The 19,459-nt window shown below is 44.5% G+C and overlaps 1 non-coding gene across 1 annotated transcript; it reads left to right on the forward strand.

Moving 5' to 3' along the window:
• The first annotated feature begins 483 nt into the window (after nucleotides 1–483).
• Nucleotides 484–614, forward strand: LOC115065436. Its single transcript, XR_003845226.1, has one exon. It is a non-coding gene; the product is annotated as a small nucleolar RNA SNORA17 (small nucleolar RNA).
• The last annotated feature ends 18,845 nt before the right edge of the window (nucleotides 615–19,459 follow it).

The raw sequence follows: 19,459 nt of genomic DNA on the forward strand, positions 1-19,459 counted from the left end.
TTACACCTAGTCCTTATCTTATTTTCTATTGTGTGTGTGTGTGTGTGTGTGTGTGTGTGTGTGTGTGTGTGTGTATGTATGTCTCAGTGGGAGTGTGCACACATGAGTGTAGGGGCTGCTGAGCCCAGAAGAGGGCATCAAAACCCAGGCAGCTGAAGGTTGTAAGCCATCCAACAGGGATGCTGAGAAGCTAACTCTGGCCCACCGTATGAGCTCTTAACCACAGAGCCATCTCTTCAGATCCCCTTCTTCTTTTTCTTATCACTCTGATAAAATGGAGTGGGCACGCCAATCTGTCTGGAAGGCACTGCAGTCAGTTGGAATCACATTAGGAAAGCATGTTTCCAGGAGTATGCTGTGTGCTTGCACAATTGCAGAGGGCTCACTCAAGGCTGTTCTAGAGCACATCTCGTGACAGAAAAAAAGCAGCTCTCTAAGAGATGGATTTGCCAGACCTCTAGGTCTACTAAGAGTCGTGGCACCGCTCCCCCTAGAGGCACTGCAGGTATGGCGCTCTGTTACATGTGCTTCAGTAGGTGGCAGAGAGGAGAGAAGCTAAGTCTACTGTCAGTGTTCTGCCCTACGAACATCTGAATGATTAGTAGCCTCACGTTCCCTGAACAAAGCAAGCCTGTCCACCAATCTGCTCCTGCACAGGCTGGGATGAGCTTCCGGGATGGGGAGCAAGCAGAAGACTAGAAGAGCCCCGCCTGGGACCACAGAGTAAGCAGCACATGGGGCCACTTAGGTGGGCTGGGCAAGGAGTGAGCCCAAGAAGATCACTAGACCTGTGCCATGGGTCCAGGATAGGGAACTAGATTATGATGATCTTGTCTGGAGCTTCACAGGTCTCGGGGTGGGGGGCCCTGATCATGTTCAAGATGACTCCTGCCCTGGGGCCATATTGCATAAGCAGGACACATCATTCCTAAGACCACTCCTAAGAAGACCCCTAGAGACCCTGGACACACCTAAGAGAAGCAAGTAAGTGGTGGGGAAATAGAAGAGAAAGAGAAACAGAAGGATGTGGGCACAATGAAGAGAGGCAGAACTGGAGACTGGAGGGTAGTGAGGAAGAGCCTGATGTGAGTAGCCAGTGATGCCACCTGAGACCATGGTGGGGTCTGGGCCTCTGCTGCCACTGGGGCCATGGCCAGGTCCATGTCCCTGCAGTAGCAGACCCCTGCTTTGGTGATGTGTTACCACCAAAGGCCAGGCAGATGTCCCTAATCTGAGCTGCCACCTGGGGACATGTTCATGTCTGAGGGCTGTGCAGAACCAGCCCCACCCCTCTACTGGGCATTGTGGGAGAGCTGTCCCTAGGGACAAGAATGCAAGAGAGTTAGCTGACCCTGCCTCTCACCAGCTACAGCACTCAGAAGAGTGGGTCCTGCACCTTGCCTGGGCAGCACAATTGAGCTGACCCTAGTGGTGGGGGTACTGGTGAGCCAGCCCCAAAGGTATGAGCATGGCTGGCACTTGTCAGCCGTAAGGTGACAGGGCTGAGGGAGAGACCCCACACACATACCTCTTACCCTTTGCCACCTATGGCAGGCAGGAGAGCTAGCCCCAAGGTCACCAGAGCAGAAGGGCAGACTCTGCCTACACCAGCTGCAGCACTCAGGAGGGCGGGTCCTACACCTCACCTGGGTAGCACAGAACTGGCTCTGATGTGGGGGTTGCAGGTGAGCCTTCCCCAAGGGATGAGTGTGGGAGAGCTGGCCCTGCCTCTTGTCTGCTGGGCAGCGGTGTGATCTAGAAAGAGACAACGTCCTCCCCTCCCTCATCCCTCACCATCCATGGCAGGCAGGAGAGCTGGCCCCTGGATCATGAGAGTGGAAGAACTGATCTTGTCCCTCCCTGACTGTAACACTTGGGGGAGTGGGTTCTGCACCTCGCCTGGGCAGCAGGGTAGAGATGGCCCTTGTTGCAGGGGTTAGGGGAGGTGCGGGGTAGAGTGGGGTGGTGTAGCTGCCTGACCAGCTCAGCTACCTCTCAGGCCCAGATCCAGAGATTTCAACTGGTCCACCCCAACATCTACTCCATCAATGAACTAACTGCTGGAGTGCATGAAGGTCCTACAGATCCAAAACTGCAGGAATCCCAGTGAGGTTCCAGTATTGATAGTGTAGCAGAAGCCAGAGGCCTTGCACCAGACCAGAGTGATTGCAATGAACATTTGCAAGCAAAGAAGTGTGAACAAAAGGATATACTGTGGGACGCACTGTGACACACTACAATGAGATTTTTCTTCTCTATTGTGAGGGAGGTTGCAAAGGTGGAGGGTGGCTATGAGGGGGAGGGGGAAGTGGGGTTGGGGTGCATGGTGTGAAATTCACAAAGAAGCAATAAACAGTTAAAAAAAAGAGAGAGCGAGACCAACAACTCTAAGAGAAGAAGCAATCTCTATGCGTCTAAATGCACCCAGTAACTGAATCTGTGCTGGTCATTAGTGTACAAAGTGATGGGCTCCCTTCTGGGTTCATTCTGGATGTCGTTCTGGGTTGTTCTTACACCAGGTGATGTCACCGTAAAGTTGTTATTAAAAATCCAGATGTAGCCGGGCAGTGGTGGCGCACGCCTTTAATCCCAGCACTTAGGAGGCAGAGGTGGGCAGATTTCTGCGTTTGAGGCCAGCCTGGTCCACAGAGTGAGTTCCAGGACAGCCAGGGCTACACAGAGAAACCCTGCCTTGAAAAAACAAAAAAAGGGTGGGGGGCGGGGGGAATCCTGAAGAAAGTTAGGCATGGCCATGCACATCTTTAATCACAGTATTCAGGAAGCAGAGACAGGCAAATCTCGGTGAGTTTGACGGCAGCCTGATCTGTCTAGTGGATTCCAGGACAGGCAGAGCTACATAGTAAGACCCCTGTCTCCCTCCTCCTCCTCCTTCTCCTCCTCCTCCTTCTCCTCCTCCACCACCACCACCACCACTACCACCACCACCACCACCAAATGAGAAGCGTTTAAAGATAGAAAAAAACAGGAGAAGAAAAAAAAATTCATCAAAAGACAGCTGAGGGAATTCATGATAGAGGTGAAGAAAGGAAGTTACAGCTGTTCGAAACACCATGGCAGGATTACAGGTGATCAGAACAGAGCACGGATAAGTGTTGCTGGTTGGCAGGAAGGGGATGTTAAGGCTGGGATGTTAAGGAGTGGAGGAATCTGGGGCTCCTGGGGGATCAAGAAACACCGAGAGCATCGAGAAAGTGTTGGAGCCGAAGCTGGGTTATATATCTCAGTCTTCATCCACGTGACTGTTCTGCCGAAACTCCCCTCACTGCTGGCCAGTGCAGTTCCTGCATGTTACCTCTGTCTCCCCGCAAGTTCCTGTGTAGCAGCAAATGCCCAAGGTAGATGACCGTGTGGTGTCATATATATTTCTATAGACTATATCTACTCAGCATTATTTTACATAGTGTTCATACCTGGCCATGTCTAGCACACAGTCCGGCCTTCAAGAGAAGCCCTATGGTGTAAGATCTTTCGTGTCTAAGAACCTATGATGGGCACAGTAGAGGTATCAGGCTCTCACAGACAATTGTGCTAGCATCCCTTAACTGTCGGAACTGATAAAAGGAGACAGTCTGCTGAATTTAATCAAGACGCTCACATGCTTTCTGTTGCATTCTGAATGTGCTATAAGACCACCTGCCCCCTTCATCTATTTCTGCTGCTATCATTTTGTTTAGCTCTACCTCTTAACATGACAAAAAAACAAAAAGTTAAGTCTGTACCTCTCCAAAACTAAAAACAGTAACAAAGAAACTGAAGAGCCAGCCCCAACCTAAGAGCTGACAACACACATGTTTCTCTGTTTTATTTATTTATTTTTTTCATCTAAACCTGTTAGCGATCTGGATGAATTGTAAAGTGTGTGGCAGAGTTTCTGAGATTTAATTTGGGCTTTAACAAACAGTGAAAGCAAATGAGGCATTCATCCCAAAGTAATGTCTCAACTGGAATTATTGCTCTCCGTGTGGTGACAAGGAAAGGAAGGGCCCACTGGGGTAAGGAAGCACCAATCCCAAAGTCACATGCAGACTCTGAAGATGACACAAAGTGGAGCATCATTTCTGATTCCCAGATGCTGGCCCACGGCTAGTCACCTTCACTAGGCAGCAAAATTACCTGGTAATTACCTGTCGTGTGTCCATGTATGTGCAGGTATACACACGTGTGCATATGTAAAAGCCAAAGGACAACTAACTTGAGGTAGCAACCCAGGAAAGGCCAGGGTCTTTATCTTCCCAGTGCTGAGATTACAAGAGCATGCTACCATGCCTGGCAGTTTTATATAGGTTCTGGGGACTGAACTCATGTCCTCGTGCTCAGTGGCAAGTGCTTACCCACTGAACCATCTCTCCAGCCCAAGCACCCTCATTACAGATGCAGATTAATGGACCACAGTCCAGATAAGCTGAATCAGATCCTCCAGGGTATTCTAAGGGGCTTCTTAGCTAATTCCTGCCAATGACCCATTCTCAGTAAGGCTGATCCAAAGGTTCTGAGGCTCTGCTATACTAGCCTCTTCGAATGAGTCTACTTTGTTTGGCCTACCCACACTGGCATTGTATGAAAGTCAGAGAGTCATTGTGTTGCAAGACAGTGAGTGGGCACCACAGGAAGCCCTCTGACTCTCCACTACATTCCACCTCATCCAGCAAGCCCGGTGGACAAGAAGCAGCTGAGCATAGGTCCATTCCAATACCTTCAACTTCCCTAACGCTGCCCCTTCCGTGCCACATCCAGAAGACTATGGTGGGACAACTCCGTACTTCCTAATTCTTCCTGTGAGTTCATTGGAATTTTTTTTTGGTTCTTTTTTTATTATTATTCTCTGTACAATTAATTAGCTAATAATTTTTGCTTCTGATCCATTCCTCATTAAAAAGCTGAATCCCCCAAGTTGAAGCTGTTGGAACAAAGGTAGGAAAATTTATGTCTTAATTTTGGTTCATTATGGCAGCAAGCCTCTTGCTCCCATCACTGTCTCTCCTCAGCCCCCTCCCCTCCAACTCTGACGGCTTCTGTGACCCTAGATGCCTCCCGCTCACAGCAACTATGGAGACACTGTCTCTGCCCTTTATCTTCTCCTGCCTCATTAAGAGAAACGAACCTGAGCCGGAGAAAGACGACACAAGGGAAATAAAAATGGAATCCCTTGGTGCCACCTATAATGAATTGTTATGAAAACCATGGAAATATCTGTCTGCGGATATTGTCCTCTGATTTGAAGTCAGTGTTGTAAGCGGTAATTTTTGTCATTAAAGCTGTTAATCTGCTCAGCACTCCTCGTAAGTTTTTATGAAGAAAAACAGCCCCACTGCCTTGCCGCTCGTTGTGGGGTACTTCGGAGGCCAACACACACGCAGAGCACCGTAGAATAATTAGCTATAATTATGGTTGATTCTCCTGTCTATTGAAAGTGGAAGGACTTCAAGCTGTTAAGGCTGAGGCTGGGTCCTGCTCTGTCTTGAAGTCCTTAGAGGGAGAGATGCCTATACTTCAACTGAGCCCCTGACCCATGGCGAAACGCCAACACCTTATGAACTGCAGCAGCACCACACCACTCACTAACACATACCACCACTAGCTCCAGCAGCAGCAGCCCAGTCACGGAAGCTGGACTTGAACCATCGCATTCACACAAGCACAGAGATGCACACTCATTCCCAGCATGCACATTCCACCCAGCACACACACACACACACACACACACACACACACACGTCCCACCCCATCTCACCTCAGTAGCCAATCATAGTCAAAGCCAACCATGACAAGCCTATACCAAATCATCCAAGGTCCACATATGCTGCTGGTTACTCTCTGTCAACTGGATACAAGCTAGCGTGGTCTGGGGTGAGGAAACTCAATTGAGAAAATGCATCCATCGTATTGCCTGGTAAGAAAGTCTATAGGGAATATTGATTGATGTCAGAGGGCCTAGCCCACTGGGGGCGATGTTAACCATGAGCAAGTGGTCCTGGATTATATTTTAATAAATAAATAAATAAATAAACAAATATAATAAAAGCTGAGCAAGTCACAAGGAGCAAGCTAGGACGCAGTGACCCGTGTCCCCGTTTCAGTTCCTGCCTCCTGGTTCTGCTCTGTGTGCTTGCCCTGATTTCCCACCATGATGGGAAAATAAAGCCTTCCCTCCGTAAGCTGGCTTTGGTGTCTTATCACAGTAATAGAAAGCAAACTCAAACAAATACATAGATAATCACAGCATACACACCACGCAACGGTAAGATACACACCGGATAAGATAGGTGCCACTCTTGGTCGTCCACATGACTGCATCCGAGGAACCAACTAAAACACAAGCTGATGAGCACTCCTGTGGGGGATTTCCCTGACCAGATTATCTAACAAAGTAAGACCCAGCCCGAAGTGTGGGTGGCATGGCAGCCCAGACGAAAGGACAGAGAAGGAGGAATTGCTGCTTTTTGCCTGCTTGCCCTCAGTTTTTGCTGGCATGTTCATCTGCTCAATTACAGCAGCATGCTCTACCAACATTAAAACCAACATTTATAAAGGAAAGCATTTAACTGAGGCTAGCTTGCAGTTCAGAGGTTTAGTCCATTATTAGCATGGCAGGAAGCATGGTATTGCACAGGCAGACATGGTGCTGGAGAGGTCGCTGAGAGTTCTACATTTGGATTGGCAGGCAGCAAGAAGAGAGTCCTTAGGCCTGGCTTGAAAACTTGAATCCTCAACACCCATCCCTGGTGACACACTTTCTCTAAAAACACCACACCATCTAATAGTGCCATTCCCTATGAGCCTCCGAGAGCCATCTTTATTCAAACCACCACTGGGTTCCAATGTAGAATTAAGACTGGCCGTTCTCCACGAAGCCTTTAGGGTTTCAGTCCCCGGATGGGACAACAGAGACATCTACCATCTTGGACTTAACCATTGCAATTGCTCCAGTGAAAGCTCACCATTGATGGACTACCTGGACCACGTTCTCTAAGCCAATCTAACATATTGTTTTCCTACAATATATTCCGATTATGGTTTCCCTCCCCCAACATCTCTCAGAGAACCTCTCCATCTCCCCACCCACCCAAATTCATACCCTCTTTTTGTTCTCCCTAATAAGAAAACAGGTGTCTAAAAAAAATAAAAAGAAAAGAAGGAAAATAAGATAAAATAAAAGCCTTTCCTGAACAAAATCTTTTCTTTAATTATTTGTTATTTTATGTGCATGTTTTGCCTGCACATATGCTGTGTACAACATGCATGCAGTACCCACAAGAGACCAGAACAGGGCACTGAGTCTCTTGAATCTGAAGTTGGAACTAAGCCTGGGTCCTTTGCAAGAACAGCAAGTGCTCTTAGCTACTGAGCCATTGCTCCAGTTCCTTAACAAATCCCTTTAATATATATGTTATAGAGTTATACAGTTGTATATTGTTATATGGTATATATACATTTATATTTATATTTTTATATTGTATGTTATATAATATTATATTTATATATACTTATATTTTATATAATATATATTTGGAGAAGCCAAATCAACCATCTCTCACGTGTGAAAGACCCAGTAATAAAGTCTGGAGGAGTAAATGTTGTTGACTTGAAAGAATTATTACATGGTCAGAAATAAGAGTCAAAGCAGAAACTAAGAACCAAGAATTCATTTAGCTTTTATTTTATTTTTTTTTATTTTGGTTTTGTTTCATCTTGCTTTTTTTGAGACAGGGTTGCTCTGTATAGCCCTGGCTGTCCTGGAACTCACTCTGTAGACCAGGCTGGCCTCAAACTCAGAGATCCACCTGCCTCTACCTCCTGTGTGTTGGGATTAAAGGTGTGTGCCAACACGCCCGGCTCCTTTAGCATTTATTGTTGGCCTGAATTATTGGTAAGCACAGGAACAGTCACTATGGGGTCTTCACACATAAACAGTGCATCGTGAGGCCTCCAGCCCTGAGACAGACACAGTGCTTGTCAGGTGTGCTGAGAGTGCGGGCTGCAAAGATCTCTACAGCAGTCACTCCAGGGGTCATATCATGTGCAGGTAGTCCAGGGTATCCTCACACACAGTGATTATTTATGTCCAATGACTGACCCCTGTGTGCATGTAAAACTCTAATCATTTCAGAAAACATAGGACATCTCCAATGGGCCACCTCTCCCTTGCTGGGTAGAGCCTTCCATAAGATTTATGGCTTAGGGCAATGTTTCCCTCCCAATCCATTTATTATTACACTTATTCATGTATTTTGCGGTAGTGGAGTTAATGTACACATGTACACCATCAGATGTACACATGATCAGAGTTCACCTTACCAGGGATGGTCCTCACCGTCCCCTACCAGGATCCCAGAGATCATATCGAGGATATCAGGCTTGGTGGCAAGGACATTTATACACTGAGTGTCTTAGGGTTTTATTGGTGTGAAGAGACACCATGGCCAAGGCAACATTTATAAAGCACAACATTTAATTGGGGCTGGCTTACAGTTGCAGGGGTTTAGTCCATTATCATCATGGCAGGAAGCATGGAACATACAGGTAGGCACGGAAAGTTCTACATCTTGATCCGCAGGCAGCAGCAGGAGACTGTGGTCCACACTTGGTGGAACTTGAGCATAAAAGACCTCCAAGTCCGCCCCCTACGGTGACATGCTTTCTCCAACAAGGCCATGCCTCCTAACAGTGCCACTCCCCAAGGATCAAGCACTCAAATACGTCAGTCCATGCGGACCATAACTATTCAAACCACCACACTGAGGGATCACACCTGGTCCCCATTTTCCCCTCTCCTCTCTCTTTTTCCACAGATCCTATGCCAAAATAAACACCCTACTTCCTCAAATCCATCTAAGGGTTTGTTTCCCAAGAAACACAAAACCAAATCAAGCATCGTGAATGTCACATATCCAGTAAGAACACCAGAGAGGGGGCCTGAGAGGGTCTGAGGGGGTCTGAGGGGGCCTCCAGAAATGTGGAGAAATGTTAGAATCAAGAAAAAGAGGAGGGTAAGCAGGAAATGACTCTGGAATAATAAACCTGAGATCGGTGAGGGAACAATGGGGCCTAAACGTAGGGGAATGACTTGGGCAAAGAGCTGAAAGGGTAGGAAGTACCAAGTATGGTGAAGGGAAATTTATCAACTATGTTGAGAAAATAAATAGGAAGCAAGAACAGACCGGAATATGAACAGAGACTGAATTTTAAAACAAGCAAGCAAACAAAGAGACTGACTTTGTCTGATAAATGAATTCATCTCAGCATTTGACATGACAAAACAAGCTTACGGTTTGTGTCACCCGAAAGCATGATGAGAACTATAGGCGTGGGAGGCGACGTTATTGATAAACATATCTAGAGGGAAGAAGCATACTCATAGGTGAAAGGCTGGAGTGGTCACAACTGACGGCAACTGCAGTTTGGGGGATCTGAGGCCCTCTTCTGGCCTTGGCAGGTACTGCTTTCATGTGCGAACACACACATAATCGAAAAGAACGTTTTTTTTTTGTTTAATCAAAGACATGTGAAAGATAACAGAAGATACCAAAGATATAAAACCATGTAAGTACTGTTATGACCATTCTTGATTGTCAGCTTGTCTACATCTGTGATTAACTAAAACCCAAAAGCAGAGGGCAAACCTGTGAGGGGTTTTTGCTTAATCTGAAATAGGAAAATCCACTTCTAATTCAGATCTTTTTGTGCTTGAGAAAGACACAACTTTAGTCCAGATCATTTGAGTTGAGAAAATCTACCTTTAACCTGAGCCACACTTTCTGTTGGAAGACTATATAAGGACCTGGAAGAAGGAAGCTTTTGCTCATTGCCTGCTTGTTCTCGCCTTGCTAGCACATCCATTCCTTCACTGGCATTAGAGCTACTCCTCGAGGATTCCAGCATCTGCTGGAGACCAGCTGAGACATCCAGCCTGATGGATTAAGCAATTCCTGGATTCATATCCAGGAATGGACTTTGCATTCATATCCAGCCACTGTTGAATTAGCTGAACCACGGCCTACAAACAATCCTAAGAGAGCCCCCTCTCTACACATATAGAGAGATTCACTCTACATATGTAGAGAGATTCATTCTACATATATAGAAAGATTCACTGTACAAGTTCTGTTACTCTAGAGAACCCCAACTAAAACACTTATTAAAGAAAGTTGTTGCCTTCTTCACAACACTTCCAAGGGAAAATACTTCCAAAGACAAAGTAACTACTGGCACTTGCTTGAATGCAATGATGGGGTAATTACAATTGGAAAGCCTAGATATGCCTGTACAATGTCCTCTGCTTCTTCAAATAATAAATACTGGCTTAAATTGATTCACTGCATCAGGTCAACAGAGTTTCATAGCCTGCTTGTGTCCTGGGATATCAGTAGGATGAAAAGTCATTGACAGACTGCAAAACCAACGGAAGGAGGTAAAGTTGCCCTGACTTTTCTAGAACTCGGCCACCCTAGCCCGAGTGTCTCTGCCTGTCTGTTATGAGTGGCTGTGTGAATGAGTATCTGTCTCCAGCAGATTGAATTTTTCGACATTTGAAGTTCTTGCTTTGTTCCATTTCAACAGTCTTTAAGAATATATAGTATGGGCACTTCTTCTGAACAAATATCCTAGGGAATTTTGAAGAAAGGAAGGGACTTTTTCTTTGATTTTTATTTTCATACCATTAAAAAAATAATATTTGGAGTTGGTTTGAAAGTTCAAAAATTAGCATTTATTTCCTGGTGGTTCAATTAATCAATCCAACTAAAGTTCCTGTAGTCGGCCGAACCCAGAAGAATCTACACAAGAAAAGCATTGTGGTTGCTTAACATTGAACTCAACTTCCCAGCTGCCTCCAAGGCCTGGTTTTATGGGTCCAAGGAGAATAGCAAAGTGGCTCCAGTCTGAATATCTGAGAACTGACATTTCTACTGACAATAAAGAAATCAAACTACAAATTCTTATTTTTTCTAGGAATCAAAAGAAGCTTTTTAAATATGATTTTAAATATATACTAGACACAAGCAACACATACACTTAATGGTGAGACACTCTAGATGCTTCCCTTAGAATAGGAACAAGCAGAGATGCTACAGTTACTGCTTAGAATAGGAACAAGCAGAGATGCTACTGTTACTGCTTAGAATAGGAACAAGCAGAGATGCTACTGTTACTGCTTAGAATAGGAACAAGCAGAGGTGCCACTGTTACTGATGACATGGAACCTTCTTATGAAGGTCCTAACAATGCAGTAGGAAAGGAAAATGGAATTCTGAATACATGCTGCAGAGCCATGTGTGGTGGTACATATACGCTTTAGCCCGGAAGGCTAAAGCAGGAGAATCAAGGAATCAGACATCAAGCTTAGGTTATGTAACACTGAAAAACCCTACCTCATAGGTAGGTAGGTAGGTAAGTAAGTAGGTAGGTAGGTAGGTAGATAGATAGGGAGGGTGTGTGGGAAGGAGATGGAGATAGAGATACAGATAGACATAGAGATAGACATAGAGAGATAGATAGACAGACATATACATGCATGCATACATACATACATGATAGATACATAGATAAATAGTATAGATAAATAGATAATAGACATAGATATATAGATAGATGGTAGATAGATACATATAGATACATAGATAAGTATGTACATACATATATATAGGTACATAGATACATACATACATATATATAAGTACATACATACATAGTGATATATAGATAAATAATAGATATGCATAGATATATAGATACAGCAATAAATAGATACAGACACATATACTTACATATGTATATACATGAATGGGTATGGTAACCAGGCAAAACTACTATTAATAATTGTCATGACTATTTTCCTTGGATATCACCTTTTAAACTATTTGAACTATTAAAGGATTTATGGATTGAGTTTGCCAAAATTAAAAGCTTTTCTATATGCCAGCTAAAATACTTTAGAAAATATTATATTATAGGACTATCTTGTTTTATAATACAAATGAGAGATGAAGACTGACTTCACAAGAGGTTAAAGAGATAGCTCAGTCCATGAAGTTCTTGCCTTGTGAGCATGGGAACCCAGTTTGCCCTTTACAACGCATACTAAAAGAAAAGGCTAGACATGGGAGAGCTCGCTTGTAATTACAGAGCTGGGAAGATGGAATTGGCAGATCCCTGGGCCTGCTGGCTAGCCTAAACTGACAAGTTCCAGATCAAGTGAGAGACCTTGTCAAAATCAAGGTGGATAGCACTAAAGAAAGACACCCAAAGATGACCTCTGACCCTCACATGTATATACACACACACACACACACACACACACACACACACACACACACGAAAAATAGAAAAATAAAAAGTCAAACAAAGTTAGTGGTAAGCCACAGAGAGGTTTGGTGATCCCAGGCAAACTTATCTGTAGCAGGGGTGTGCCCCCAGTGTTGGCAGCATTATATTATCAGTGCCATTCTAATCACCCACATGCTTTGCTTTGCCTGTGCACTTGAAAATGGGGAGATTCACGGCTTTACATAAAACAGCAAAGCTATAAAATAGAGGAACCGGGACTCAAACCTAAATGGCTCGGTTCTAAATCCCACATTCTCTCCACTACCGCCACACACAGTAACTATCCCCACTATTGGGACGGAACCAATGTAAGCCATCAAATACTACAAAATTCTTTCTCATTTTTGCTTTGGGGGGAAAAATCATTGTGCACCTTCAAATTCCCAGCTTTGTCTTCAATGATCTTCTGAGGCTGCCACCGAAATGAGTTTGCATTATTTGTCTTTGACTCTAACCCCATCCTGAGAACAAAGAGAATTAGCCCCAGACCAAATGGACATGCATTGTCAAGATGGCAGCACACTAAAAACCTACCTACCACGGCTAACACCCCACATGCGAGCCAGGAATTGACCTTCTGCTCTTTGATATCTTTCAAGGAGGAGGACTGTATACATTCAAACCGCACTCCTACCCAGGCATCTGATTCAAACTCACTGGGTCCTAGGATGCAGGTACCGTACTATTTTCCTCACTCATTTGTTCATTTGATCCCTCCGCTAACATCATTTACCGGGTAGGGTCACCCAATCAGTGCCAATTCAACTCATTTAGCCAGTAGACCCAGCTTTCTTCTTTCCCACAGACACAGGCTCTTGTAGATAAGAAGAAAATTTCTGTTGGGGAAGGAGTAGAATCATCTCTCAATGACCCCATTCATATTTGGTAAGTGAGTCCATTTACCAAAATAAGACAACATACATTACCTCCTGGTAATAGGAGTATTGTTCCTTTATACTATATCTCTTAAACTAGTTGCCATAGCAACAGAAAGGAAGTTTAGCTTCGCTAACTTCAGAGGCACTTACTGAAAGGAGACTGGCTGTAACGTGTGAGGAAGAGACCTCCTTCAAGGAAGGGAAGGGTGACTCATACCTGCCAGCCCAGTACCCAGAGGCTGAGCTGGAAGATTTTTTTTAATTAGAGCTCTTAAACAAACAATCCAGAGAAGGCCAGAGAGTTGACCAAAAACGATCCATGAAGCAGGAGACACATGGAGTCCTTGTTTTACTATTAGGACCTGTGGCTGACTTTTGTTTGAGGACAAGAGTCTCACATACCCCAGGCTAGCCTCGAGTCATCATGTGGTGAAGGATGACCTTAAACATCCGACGCTCCTGTCTCTTTCTCCAGAACCCTGGGGTGGCAGGTGTTCCCTGCTATGCAGAGCTTATGCGGCATTGGAGGTCTGATCCGAGGCTCCATGTATAGACAGGACCTCTGCCAGCTACGTTATATCTCCACAGCTGGTTTTAAGCCTTTACTTTACAACATAACTTACGGAAAGGCATGAAAGAAGCTTATCTCATATTGGGTGGGAGTCAGTTTTACAGGTATGGTTTACTAATTAAGGCTTTACATGAAGGGTGTTACTAGAAGATATGTTTTACTTCCTAAGCACCGACGACTTTTTCTATCATGTGCTGTCATAGTTGATACAAGCCAGGAATTGCCTCTATATACAGAATTAGCCAACAGTACTCCAAATGCATATAGGTATTAGGGGAGGAGGCCTTAAGTGGTATGTAGGCATATATATTTTTTACAACCTATTTTAATAAGGGTTCAACCTCCCCTGTATCCCAACACCCACCAGAGGTTGTGGAAAGGAAAGGTTATTGGGATATGAGAGAAGCAGACCTGTTTAGAAATAGTTCTTTGGGGCAATTCCAATCTTCGCTGTTCTCAGTCCAGTCCACTAGCAAGCACCAAACACGAATCAGCAGCTGCAGTCCAGTCCACTTGGCAGGTACCACACACACACACACACACACACACACACACAAATCAGCAAGGGCAGTTCAAATTAGAAAAAAACTGTGAAGCTTGCCAATCAACCCAAGTCCTCACAAGAAGTTCTTTGGTGAGTTTCTCCCTATGAAATCACCATCAGCTACCCTCAGCAACTCGATGTAAGGCGAACAAATACATGTTGAGTTTTGTCAGTGAAGACTAGCAAGACAGAGCAAAGCAAATCAGCACTTGAGCTCCTGCTGTCCGTGGGGTCATATTTGTATTCCTTCTAACCATCATGTGTCCTTTCACATGTTTGCTATAGCCAAACATGCTTTCACCTGTGTCTATTTCAGCAAAACATCAGTATAACCTGAGTCTCCAAAAAAACCAGAAATTTCCACTTTAGTGATGCATGGATATGCCACTCAATTACTTTCCATCTCTGTGGGAGAGTCTATTTTTCTCATTCAATCCTTCTGACCAGGCCTGTGTAATAAGAATCACTCAGACGTAAGCTCTGCACTCAACAGCCTCTTATTCCTACAAATGTCTACTTGTAATAACAAGGAAGTAGGTTGTACCTTCAGAGTTCTCCATGCCTAAGGTCTTAGTTAGAACTCAATAATCTTTAAAAATAATTTTTAGTTATTTTTATATTTAACTCTGTGTATGGCCAATCATTTCCACTACACGCAGATATAATGACAGTTAATCTCAACTGTCAATCCGATGGCATGGAGAATCACCTAGGAGACAAACCTGGCCTGCCTGAGAGGGATCACTTAGATCAACTGAGATGCAAGAGCCACCTTAACTGTAAGTGGCACTGTTCCATGGGCTGGGTCCCCAGGATGAAGGAGAAAGGAAGAAAGCAAGCTGAGTCTGCACCTATGTCTCTCTGCTCCCTGACCTGGCCCAAGATAGCCTGCTCCCTCAAGCCCCCTGCTACCAGGGACTTGTACCACTGAGCTACTAGTCAAAATAAATAAACCTTTCCTTCCTTAGGTTGCTTCTGTCTGGTGTGTTGTCATAGCAGCAAGACAAGTAATCCAGACAGATGCCATGTTTCCTTCTGAAACACTAAATGGAGATGTTCCCAACTTGTGATTTTTTTTTCCACTTTCACCATAGAGCAAAAGCCATAGTATGCATTTGGTAAAAATCAAACTTTAATTTTTGAATTTATCATCTTTTCCCAGGCTGGCTGTCATGGTATTCAGCATGGCAGCAAGTCTGCCCATGTGGTCAAAGGGACACAGCCAACACACAAGTGCTGCTTGTTAGGCTATGGTGCTGGGTGGGATGTAGTGACAATATTTTCAGCTCATGCTGGGTTTGTCAGGGTACAACCCCACTGTAAGCCAGAGAGTACATGCATTCTACAATTAACCAGGTTCAAAGATAGATATTGAGTAAAAAGTGGCTCAGTGGGTAAAGGCACTTGCTGCCAAGCCTGTACTATATCCTTGTGACCCACACAGTTAAAGGAGGGAAACGAACAACTCCTGAAAGCAATCTTCTGTCCTCCATAAAGAAGGCACCATGGCATGCTCACGTGTGTGCATGCACACACACATGAATGTCTTTAAAGATGGTTCTTGAATATACCCCCAATGCATGAAGACAACTATGTTTATAGTATCCACTAAAATATATATAAAATTATGATTTGTGATTCTTAAACATATCCAAAACATGAAGCCAAGACTATTGATTGGTAACTTCCACTCCAGAAATGTAAAGCTATGACTCACACATAAATAAAGGCACATACTAAAGGGCTTACAGCTTATGATGTGTTTTACTTAAGTACACAGAGTAAGCAAGAGAAAGAACCAGTTCAGAGCAGAAGGCAAAGACGTCTCATTTACATAGAGTTAAAGAATACTGAAATGAGCGTGGAAATAGATCAAGCACGACTTTCCTTTGCAGAGGAAAATACTTGTTTCCCTCAAAAGACAGAATTCATTTCCATGTCTTGAGGCAAGAATTATTTTGCCTTCCTGCCTATTATTCATAAAGCTGGAGAGTAATAAAATAGCTCAAGGGCAGTGGAAGTCTAGAATCAAACAACATTGGAAGATATGCTCTCAATGACATGGATTCCCAGGGGAAGCACGGGTCCAAAGTAAGGCACACACCTAATCCTAAACAAGGAGCATTGAAGAAACGGAAGGAATACACTCAGCATAGTGACTCAGCATGGCTCTGGAGATATGGTGTCTCCACCCTGAGCATCTGTAAGTCTGGGCACGTAAGTTCCCTGCATCGCATTCAGATATAAATTATGGATATACTAAGATGCTCCCCAAGGGTAATTAAACAATAAACGTTTCAGGTACATTCATTCATTTTTTTTTTAATGGCAGCTGGGCATGGTGGTGAATGCCTTTGATGCCAACACTTCAGAGGCAGAGGCAGAAGGATCTCTTATGGTCTACAGAGTGAGTTCCAGGACAGCCATGCTACACAGGGAAACCCTATCTCAAAAAGGAAAAAATAACATTTGAAAAGATACTTCTCGTCCTGAAATTTGCTTGCTTTCTCCGACAAGAAGGTAGGAAGCAGCTTCTATTGAGCCAGACCAGAAGTGTGGCCAACAGGCCAGGAACCAGAGAGCCCCATACACACACACACACACACACACACACACACACACACACACACCAGTGGCATTGTGAGAAGAGTGTCCTCCGCTGTGATCACATTGTAATTAGGACATTGCTGAAATCCAATAGATTGTCTTAATTTATCATCACCATTATTGCTATCATTAATAACTGGAGGAGTCCCAGCATCCGTTGGCTCCCACCTCACATCATTAACTTCCTTCTCCCTGGGCCAGTGGCAGGTCCCACTTTGGCTTAGAAAGTTCCTATGCCATGGGAGACGTTAGCATGGCTATTTTAAAAAGTAATTTGATATGAGAATTTCACAGATGCACAGTTCAATTTCTATAGCCCCTTCAGAGTTTTTCAGACCAATGCTTTGAGAAAGCTGGATTAACAAAACCACATTAGGTTTGATCCATCCCTTCCTCCAGTGAAAAGAGATTATGAAACAGACAGAAGCTGCTGGAAGTGACATCGCACCAGGAGCAGACCCCAGGGTGAAATGAACACTGTGTTTTCCCCACCAGCATAACTACACTCTGTGTGTGTGTGTGTGTGTGTGTGTGTGTGTGTGTGTGTGTACACATGTGTGTCTTCTTTCCAAACCCAAGTTTGAAAAGAAAAGTGTTAATTTTGCAGGCATACCTCTTAACTGGATGCATCCACATTTTTGTGCCTCAATGCCCTAGTCTGTTACAATCATGATAACAGAATCACAGAAGCCCAACAGAGTTCAGTGTTGCCCACTGCTGGTACTGAGGCTGCAATGGCCCTGCCCAGCTGCATTTGCTCCTGGAGGTGAGCACAGAAGCATGGATCCCTCTCTTCGTCCATTCAGCATCTCAGAAGCATGGGTCCCTCTCTTCGTCCGTTCAGCATCTCAGAAGCATGGGTTCCTCTCTTTGTCCATTCAGCATCCCTCCTTTGCTTAGCTGTACTACTTCCCTTTATAAAAACTGTGAATTTTACAAGTGGATAAACAGTTGCTCTCCCAAGTGGACAGAACAGACTTCAAACTAACAGGACTATGTCTAAAGCCTGGGGTCGGGCAGGAAGATTTTACCTGCTGTTTACAGTGCCTCTGGCTTGTTGTCCTTGAACCATGTACCTGCACATTACACTGTTTATATTTTCAGAAAAGAGACTGAAATGCAAATCGCATGAGGACAGGACAAGCAGCTACCAGAAATACACACAGGAGAAGGAGGGGAGGGGAGGGGAGAGAGGGGAGAAGAGAGAAGGGGGGAGGAGGAAGAAACAGTCATTGCCTTTCCATATCCGTTATCATCAGCCTCAGGCTTCTCTACCATAAATCATGGGGAAAGTTAGATTAAAAAAAAAAATCCTGGATTTAGCCAGACAGTGGTGGCTCACTCCTTTAATCACAGCACTTGAGAGGCAGAGGCAGAGACAGCTGGATCTCTGAGAGTTCAAGGCCAGCCTGGTCTACAGAGTGAGCTCCAGAACAGCCAGGGCGCCACAGAGAAACCTGTCTGGGGGTGGAGAGAAGGGGGAAGGGAGGGAGGAAGATCCTGGATCTAAGTAGGCTCTGCAGGGTTGGGATTCTCGACACTTGGAAGGTCCTGGAGCCCTCCAGTACCTGACTGAAGCTGTGTCAATTTCTCTGAAGAATATGCTTACATGAAATAGCTACATTCAAGAAAGCATTATAAAACTCTTGAAGGACATGGTGAGACAACAGACACACAGACCTGTTTGAATCTTAGCACCACTGAGATGTTCCATGTGCCTTAGGTTTATTGTAAACCAAGGGCTTGTGTCTACACTATGGTCCCCACAAGCTTCAGACAGAGCTGTCACTATGGCTGCCTCCTCCTTCTCTTCCTCTTCCTCTTCTTCTCTTCTTCCTCCTCCTCCTCCTCCTCCTCCTCCTCTTCCACGTGTGTTTCTGGAGATTGTTTATCATGCACTTGTGTATATTGCATTTCAATTTCTTTTCTCAAAATAGAAACTTAAGATTTGATCATTGACAGATACATGGAGTTAAATAGCTCACATTTAGAGTTCATTTGGGTCAAAGTATTCCAAACGATAAAACCAAGAGCAGCCTCCCAAACAACAGGCCACACTATGCAGCCATCATTTATCTACTTTACAACATGAGCTTGCAGAACACCAGTTAAATGTCAGGTAAAGAGCGATAATATTGTTCTCTCTAAACTCAAGAGTCTGGTACAGGAAAGAGGATGGGGGAGGGGAATGAAGAGCAAATGTATCCGCATATGGAAAAATGAAGCAATGGAACAGAACATCTAGGCAGGGACTACACTCAGGGAGGCTTCCGGTAGATGTGACACAGGAGGTAAGCCAACCACACTGACAGACATGAGTGAGGAGCACCTATTGTGGGAATACTCACAACGCACTCTTTCTCACATGAAGGCAGCTTCCAATGATGGGAAGAAAGCAAAGTAAAAAAAATAAAAAGAAAAGAATGCACACATTACAAAGAGAACAGGAGAGGTAGCTACAGGAAAGTCGAGAGAGAGAGAGAGAGAGAGAGAGAGAGAGAGAGAGAGAGAGAGAGA

Source organism: Mus pahari, chromosome 14, assembly GCF_900095145.1.
Source record: "Mus pahari chromosome 14, PAHARI_EIJ_v1.1, whole genome shotgun sequence".
In the NCBI taxonomy this organism is placed as follows: domain Eukaryota; kingdom Metazoa; phylum Chordata; class Mammalia; order Rodentia; family Muridae; genus Mus; species Mus pahari.